This window comes from Pelodiscus sinensis, chromosome 11 (genome assembly GCF_049634645.1).
Source record: "Pelodiscus sinensis isolate JC-2024 chromosome 11, ASM4963464v1, whole genome shotgun sequence".
Lineage (NCBI taxonomy): Eukaryota > Metazoa > Chordata > Testudines > Trionychidae > Pelodiscus > Pelodiscus sinensis.
The window spans coordinates 15,120,762-15,129,981 of record NC_134721.1 but is presented as its reverse complement, the minus strand read 5'-3'; positions in this window follow the sequence as shown (position 1 = coordinate 15,129,981).

The window sequence follows — 9,220 nt, the reverse complement described above, 5'->3', positions numbered from 1 at the left end:
TCCTTTTCTGGAAAAGCTTTTCCGGAAAAGGGCCAGTGTAAAAAGCTTTTCTGGAAAAGCAGAAGAAACGGAAAAAAGCGGTTTGGACGCCGCGAGACCCCGTAGGAGCCCTGGACTTCCTCTTAAAGAGCTCAGAGGCTGCTGGGCACACGTGGCAGGAGCGTGCCGCAGACCCTGCTGTGCTGCCCAGCAGCCACCTCGCAACCCAGCATGGCAGGTCCGGGCAATCAGCAACCTGCACCCCCAGTGGAGGAGGCCCCATCGTGGACCCCCAGGGAGCTGGAGACCCTCCTGGACCTCTGGCAGGAGGAGGAGGGGCTCCACGACCTGCACTCAAGGCGCCGCAACATCAATATATACAGGCGGCTGGCCGACAACCTGGCACAGCAGGGACACCCCGCCCGCAACTGTGAGCAGTTCCGCTCCAAAGTAAAAGATCTTCGGCTGGGGTACGTGCAGGCCAGCGAGGGCAGGGGGGCAGGACCAGACGCCGAGGCGGGGGAGGGAGAGGAGAGCGGCAGCGCATCCGGTGGAGAGGAGGCCAGCGTTGCCACCGCCCAGCAGGCCCCCTCCAGCAACTCCTCCGAGGCCGAGGCCGGGGAGGAACCCACTGGTGAGTCTTTTCAGTTTGCACTCCCAAAGGGCGGGGGGCGGAAGGCGGGGGTGGAGCCAGGTACCCAGAGGGAGGAGGGGGAGAGCATGTCACTCAGGCCACGTGAGCTGCACGCTGCATAGCATGAGGCAGTTAGCAGCATGTGCAGCCTGGTGACCGAGCTGCATGTGGCCGCAGCAGGAAGCTGCAGGGCACGCCTGGGACCGTGCTGCTCACACACATTCGGCGGGACGAGGGGGAAGGGTGGATGCCGGCTGGAACCGGCCAGGGCCCCAGGGACTCAGCCCAGAGTCCGCACCTCCGCCAAGGGTGCAGCACGGAGAACGGCACACTGTCCCATGCCTGGCTGTGAGGCACAGCCAGCTGCTCCTGGGAAAACCGCAGCATCACAGTCTTGTGACCGTGACCCCCACCGAGCCCCTCGCCTGCTCCCGGTGCCTTGGCTGGTTCCCCGAGGGAAGTCCCCACTGTGGCCACACATGTCCCTGGGCTACTGGCCTTGCGGGAGGGATAGTGGGAGGGACAAGGGCCCCTGAGTTTTGCTGCAAGGATGGGACACCCCCCCACCCAGTCACTCTTCTGGTTCCGTTCAGGAGATATCCCATGTGAGGGGATCTGAGAGCCCAGACCGCCTCTACCAGATGTGCTCCCAGGCACTGTGTGGGGATGCATCTCGCTCCCTGTCAAACACCAGTGATTAGCCCAAAACTTTTCATAGTCTCCACCGGCAGGGAGTTCCACAGGTGAATGCAGCACAAGCACCGTCCCGCCCTCCATGGGGCCAGGATACAGACCAGTGCTTACAATACTGGAGGGAGCACCCTACTCCAGGGGCAGTCCTCCTTGCAAACATACAACACGGGGGCAGGAGGGGAACCGAGTGGGCCCAAGCCACACAACTGTGGGGTCACCTGAGCTCGGGGTGGAGCCTGCCTGACTGACCCATCCTTTCTTCTCTTCCCTGCAGCGGGACCCAGCACCAGACCCTCCACTGTGGCAGCAGTGGCACCCCCAACTGGCCAACCCCAGAGGCACAGGCTGCGTCAGAGGGAGCAGCTTCTGCGCCGCCATGTGAACGCCGTGGAGGGAATCCAGGCCTCCATTACAGAGCGGGTGCAGGGGGACCTGCAGTGGCGGCAGGAGGGCTGGGCTGCCTTCCTAACTGAGTGCAGAGGGATGCGCAGCTCAATGGATGTGCTCACGGCACATTTAGTGCATGCCATCCACTATGGCATGGCCGGACTGCATGCCCCCGCCATCCCTCCCGTAGCACAGCCCATGCTCCCTCCTATCCCTGCTCCTATCCCAGCTCCTGCCCCTGTTCCTGCCCCTACCCCTGCTCCTGTCCCTGTTCCTGCTCCTGCCCCTACTCCTGCCAACCTCCTCATGCAGCCTGCCCCAATGCGGCCTGTCCAGCGTGTGCAGGTCCTCTCCCGAAGGAGCGCTCGCAGGGGCCACCCGTCCCAGTAGCTGCCCCCCTCCCTGTCCCAGTTGAAGGTCCCCCCCCCCTCCCTGTCCCAGTTGAAGGTCCCCCCCCCTCCCTGTCCCAGTTGAAGGTCCCCCCCCCTCCCTGTCCCAGTTGAAGGTCCCCTCCTCTTCTCCCTTGTAAATAAAAAGTTTTCTATTTTTCAGTTCATTCTTGTGTTGGTTATTGTGTTACTCTAGTAACTGTAAGAAATGATTTGAGATGCCAACTAGCCACTTAAATTTAACAGGGTTACAAACTGTGGACAACAACTTTTTTACTCTATCACCGGGGGGGGGGGGCTTTGTAAGTGCTCATTGGTTTGTGGCGCATAAAGAAATACTGAGACTTTTCAGTAAAATGTAAACCACAAACTATATTTACATAGCTAACAAGCAAGAACGGTTAAAAGATGCACACTACAGATTATTAAACATAGTCTAGGTGCAGGGAGGACAATTGGGTAGTGTTGCTGGCCACCTCAATCCTTTGGTCCTTCCGGGCCTCAGGAGAGGAACAGCCAGGAGATCCCTCGAAGATGACTGGAATCAGGTACGCTGACTTGAGCCTTCCGCACAAACCCTGAATCCTCTTGGCTGTTCTTCAGGAAGGCGATGGTGGCCTAAACCCTAGCCTAAACTAAAAAGAAAAACCCTAACTAAGCCCGATGCACCCGATGAACAGTCACGATGACGGCCGATGTGCTTTGACCCGACGCTTTGCAGTTGGGGGGGGGGGGGTAAGGGGAGGGGGTAGGGAAGGGTAGAGGATGGGAGGGAGTAGTCTGGGGAGACCCAGGCGACCCTACTACAGGGCTTGGGCAAACATGTCCACCAGGGCCCCTCTGATGCGCACCGCCTCCTGGCACGCCTGGTGGACGGCAGCTGTGTCGGGCTGTTCCAACGTCTGTGCCTCGGCTGCCATCCATGCAGGGAGGAAGGCCTCCCCACTGCGCTCCACAATGTTGTGGAGCACGCAGCATGCAGCCAGTACCTCCGTTGCATTCTGCTCACCCATCTTGAGACGGGTGAGCAAACAACGGAAGCGGGCTTTTAAACGTCCAAAGGCGAGCTCCACTGGGTTTCAGGCCCGGTTGAGGCGGTCGTTGAACTGGGCCCGGTTCTGGTCCAGCTGCCCTGTGTACGGCCGCATTAGCCAGGGCATCAGGGGTAGGCCGCGTCCCCGACGACGCAGATAGGCATAGGCACATCCCCGACAGTCAAGTCCCGCTGGGGGAAGTAGGTGCCCGCCTCCAACCTGCGAAAGAGTCCAGAGTTCCGGAGGATGTGGGCATCATGTGCCCGGCCGGACCAGCCCCCGTAAATGTCCAGGAAGCGGCCCCGCTGGTCCACGAGGGCCTGCAGAACAATGGAGCAGTACCCCTTGCAGTTCATGAAATGGCCCACTCGATGCTCCGGGGCCCGGAAGGGGATGTGGGTGGCAGTTGGGGAACCCGAGGGCTGCAAAGCCGGCCATGGTATCATCCACGTCGCGCAGGCGGATGCCTCGCAGGAGCAGGACGTCATTGATGGTGTGGACGACCTGCAGAAGGGTGCAGAGAAACACAAGGGAACACATCACATACGGCAGGGGTGAGTGTGCGCTCCCTTGGGCCCCCCCTTGATTCCCTCTGTCCTCACACACCCACCCACACACACACACACACACACACACACACACACACCCCAGGGCCCCCCTCCCCCACGGCCACCCCCACCACCACCGGGCCTGTGCAAGGGAGGGACGGCCCAAACCCCTGGGCGACCCAGCCTGGAGTCTTGGCTGTCCCTGGGCCTGGAGTGCAGCACCCTCTCTCCATCCCACTCCCCCTGGGACTTATCTCCACGACAATCACTCCGACGGTTGATCTTCCCACTCCAAACTGCTGTGCCACCGAGCGGTAGCTGTCTGGTGTGGCCAGCTTCCAGAGCGCGATGGTGACCCTCTTGTTCACGGGGATGGGTGCCCGCAGCCGGGTGGCGGCTCTCTGCAGCGTGGGGGTGAGCCAGGTGCACAGCTGCAGGAAGGTCCGCTTTCTCATCCGGAAATTCCTGATCCATTGCTGGTCGTCCCATAGTCCGAGGACCACCCGGTCCCACCAGTCGGTGCTGCTCTCCAAACTCCAGACGGGCCTCTCTACGGTGGGCTGCTGATGCGACAGGGTTGCCAGGGCCTCCCTGGTGAGGGAGTCCAAGGCGATCTCTGCCTCCTGGTACATGAACAGCAGGGCACCAGGCCGCAGCACGAGGAGCAGGCACTTGTACAGCTGCAACAGGGGCCCGAGCAGGCACATGGCCACCCACGGCTCCATGGAAGACAGAGCAGGGCAGAAAAAACAAAACTCAGGGAAAAGCAGTTGGGGGCCAAAGGGTGGTGTCCCCAAAACTCAGAGGGCAACCACCAAATGTGCTAAGGGTGCCAGTCCCTGGCAGAGGTCCCAACGCAGGGGAGCAGGAGACCAACGGCTGTCCGGCGAGACCCCTTTAAGCACGTGTCTGAACGGAGCTCTGGCCCTGCCCCCAGAAAGGTCTGGTGGCCTTTGCCCTCTTCAAAATGGTTCCGGGATTCTGCTTTTCCGGAAAAGTGCATCATTATAATGGTAACTCCTGGGCCAATGTAGGCGCTCCTTTTCCGGAAATACTTATTATGGAAAACTGTTCCGTTTTAAGCATTTCCGGAAAAGGGTGCCAGTGTAGACATAGCCCCAGTGTCATTAACCACAATTATATGCACTTGATGACTTCATATATACACTAGATGACTTATTCAAAGTTGCCTGAGTCCTTTAGGGCAGGAGGCTGGTTGCAGGAGTAAGTGCAGGGCCATGGAGATGTGGGGGGACTCAGGGCAGGAGGCTGGGAGGATGTGATGGGGGGGTTGTAAGAGTGAAAGTTGGGGATGAGGAGGGTTTCAGGGCCAGGGGCTGGAAGAAGGGGGCTCAGGACAGTGGCTTGGAGAAGGGGGGTACAGGGCAGGGGGTGGGGGAAGCCATTGGGGATAGACCATGGCAGCGGGGACCATGCACCCCACCTACCATCTTGTCCCCAGGGGTGAGCAAGGGATTTCTTCCTCCCTCCTTCCCCAGCATGGGGAAGCGGGGGTGCAGTGTGGACTCTCCCTCCTCCCTTGACCCCTCTCATAGAAGAGGGATGGACAGAGTCCTCTCTCCCTCCTACCAGCCCCTGCTGGGATGGAGAAACTGGTGGCAGCTCTCCCTCTCCCCTGGCCCTTCCCAAGATGGGGGGTGGGGGCCATTAGGGACTCTCTCCCTCTCTCCTGGCTCCTCCTGTGATGGGGGGCATCAGGAGTTCTCTCCCTCCCCTCTGGGGAGGTGGCTGTCTCCTGGACAGCGGGGCTCCACTTGCCTAGTATTCTGGCAGGCAAGATGGTCCAGCCCCAGTCCTGCTGGCCGTTTTCTTGGTGGTGTGGCTGTCCCCCCAATGGTCTCTCCCCTGCGTGCTTGCTGCCTCCAGTGGCCACTGTGACTATTGCGTCCCTTCCAACAGCCCCTACCCTTTCCATTTGTGCTCCATCTCTTTTTCTCCCACTCCCTCCCAGAGTGGGAATGCCACGAACCAGCTGCCATAGACTTCCTATAGCTCTTTGGGAAGTCACCTGGGCTGGATTCACAAAGCAGCTTAGGCACCTGACTCTTTGGGTACCTCAGTCCCAGATTTAGGTTCCATTTGGGTACGTCCCATGTCTTGTGCTCAGCTGCCACCAAACTCTATAGGCACCTAAAATCTCTTGGCACCTACAGTTGCATTGTGAAAATTCCCTAGGCACCTGTGTGTCTGGCTCTGGGCATGTCTCACAGCAGGTGTGTGGCCACATAAGTCAACGGGGGCAACAGAATAGCTTGGCCCCTGGGCAAGGTGCGAGACAGCTTTGTGCTCCCAGAAAGGGCAGCGTCTTGGGCAGAAGGAATGGGGCTAGGGACAGCCATCCCTCAGTACTGCCTGGAGCACATTGCACCCCTCTCATCCAAGCCAGCCCTTAGAGCTGCCTGGAGTGCCCAGTGCTCTGGTGGCAATTTAAAGGGCTCTGGGCTCGGGCCACTGCCACTGCTCAGTAGCAACATCAGTGGCTGGGAGCCCCAGGATCCTTTGAATGACCAGGCCCTACCTCCTTTGCCCTCCTCCTGTCCAGGGGCCTGGCTAAGCCCTAGTGTGATGCATAAACCCTAGTCTAATTTGCCTTCAGGGCCCAATACAGAAAGCATTCTCTCAGTAGCTACCTTCTCAAAAAAGTTGATTGGGAGGGGAGCAGAGTTGGGAAAAAATATGTGAATGACTGTAGCCTGAGGTTTTGGAAGAGTAGCCATGTTAGTCTGTCAGGATATGTCTCTACACTACCATCCTAGTTCGAACTAGGGTGGCTGATGTAGGCATTCGAAGTTGCAAATGAAGCCTGGGATTTAAATATCCCGGGCTTCATTTGCATCTTTCCGGGCGCTGCCATTTTTAAATCCCCCTTAGTGCGGACTCCGTGCCCGTGGTTACACGCGGCACGGAGTAGGTAGTTTGAATTAGGCTTTCTAATTCGAACTACCGTTACTCCTCGTGGAGCGAGGTGGGAGACCCAAGACCCAGTCACTTTTCTCCAATTATTTTCATCCACCGTGGAAGGGCTTTACAAAGAGAAACTGAGGAAGCCCCATCTCATAGCCCCGGGGGTTAAGGCACTCATCTGACTTGTTAAGCAAGCAATTTTAAAGGATAGGCAAGAGGTTTGCTTCTGATCATCAATTAGCCAGATGTGTTTTTTCCAGATGCTTGCATGCCCTGAGGCCCTGACAGACACATTCCTGACATGTAAGCAACCTTCCTGTTTTCTAAATGCATATCTCAGCAATTTCAAGGGAGATCTTACCATCAGGAAGAATACTGGGTCAAGCTGACGTTTTTGTGGTACCTCAGCCCTCTCCCTATTTATGGTCTGCTAGCTTGGTTACCTTTAGCAGCAAGTAGTCGTGGGGCTGGGCTGGCCTCTGCCCAGTAGCCAGGATGGGGGGAAGGAAGGTACAGGCTGGGGCTGCCATGCCTTGGCCGGGTTCTGCCCGGCATCTGTGGGGAGAGCTGAGGAGCCTACATCCAGAGAGTGGGGAGTTGGTGAGAATTGCAAACATTATTGATTTGCCAAAATCTCTCCTGACAAGAGGTTACTTGAATTGAAAAAAAAAAAATCTCACAGAAGGTTAGATACAAATTGGGGACTAGAATTCAGGGGTCTTCGGTTTATTTCTCATTGGTTCTAGTCCCTTGTTTCAAGCATAAGACAACTCTCCATCCCCTTCTGCAGTGTTGGAATAACAAAAGGGTGAAACCTGCATCCAGACTCTGAACATCATCTTAATAGTCACAAGAGAAAGGGCATGGGGTAGAAGGAGGGAATTACGTACATTCAGATTTCAGAATTAATGAAGAAATGATGAGTAGATTTTTTTTAAGAAAATGAAATTCTCAGGAATTAAAAAGACAGATGTGCAACTGCAATCTAGTGTCTGCTTGCAGAATAATTATGAACATGCTTAATAAGTTTACAGGGGAATTATTTCAGATTTAATTATCTACTTTTAAAATACATTTCTAAGTTGACATTAAGTTAATTAGAGATATAAGGTGGGGAGGCAATATATTTTATTGGACCTTTTGGTGAGAGAGACAAGGTTTTGAGCTTACATTGAGCATTTCTTCAGGTCAGGCCCCAGGAAATGGGTTCCTCTATAGGCCTCTACAAAGCCACCCCTTTGTCTCCAAGCAAAACCACGTTGGTCTTATGTCCTTTTACTCATTGGTTAATGTGGCTTTCTTGGGAGTGAATTATCTCTCTCCATATATAAACATATTTTTCCTGTGGGATGACAGAGTGACACCTGTCATTCTGTGTCCCACCTGCTTCCTCCTGCCCTCCCTCCTCCCTTCTCCCCAGTGCTCAGGGGGAGAAAGCCGGGGCTGACACGCCATGGTCTCAGTCCAGTCTCGCCCCCCCCCCCCAGCAGCTAGGGGCAGAGAGCCAGGACTGGTGCACCTCAGCCCAGTGTCTCCCCCCCCAGTGGCTGAGGGAAAAGAGCTGGGGCTGGGCCGGCCTCGGCCCAGTAGCCACGATGAGGGGAAGGAAGGGGCAGGCTGGGGCTGCCATGCCTTGGCACGGCCCTCCCCGGCAACTGGGGAGAGAGCTGTGGTGCCTATGTCCAGATAGAGGGGGGTTGGTGAGCATAGTGAACAAGGGGAGAAGCTACCTAGTAATCCTTAAATGTAAAGATTTATTGAAGTGAATGTATCAAACAAAGTTAAGGCATGCGTGAGTTTACAATAAAAGGCAAAGTGAATCTGGGAGCCAAGGGTGGGTTAAGGGTAAACAACAAAGTATAACACACATTAAAAATCAATAGGCATAACCTGCCTTGTCCTGGATATAGGTGGATGGGTATTTAAAACTCAGTCAATAACTGTCCTCAGGGGCACCACCCATAAAGCAAAGAGACTTAGTCTCTAGCAAAGTTCATAAGCTCATGGGTGACTACAGTTGATCCTAGCCAAAAGGCTGAGAAGCAACATCTATTAAATCCTTAAAAATATCAGGTAAAATTTCCAGAAGCTCCTAAATCTCGTTTTAAAAATGACAAAGCATGTACTCACCGACCTTTAGAGATATTTAGGTATTCTTACTTAGGCACTGATTCCAGATGGAGTTAGGCTTCTAAATACCTTTGAGGTTCTTCGAGTAGTGTCCCAATGGGACCATTTGTTGGAGTTTTGCCTAGCAGGAGCTGGTTGGGCTGCGCATGCGCACGTGGCGTCTTCTGCCATTTGCATCCATTGCTTCACGTGCACGGCCCAATCCCGCCTCAGTTTCTCCATTACTGCCCTCAGCTGCAGACAAAACTCCGCTGTTCTCCTCAGAGAATTACCTCAGAGACAGCACAACCCAGAGTGTGCTGTGCTGGCTCTCCCACCCCCCAGCCAGCCCTGAGAGCAGCCTGAAGCATGCCACATAGCACTCCATTGGCGATGTAATGGTACCTGTGGTAGCAGTGGCAGTGGCTAGGAGCCCTGGGACCTTTGGAATTGCTAGACCCTGAGGCAACTGCCCCCAGTCTCCTCTTTTCCCCCATCAGCAGGCCTTCTCATGTCATTCCT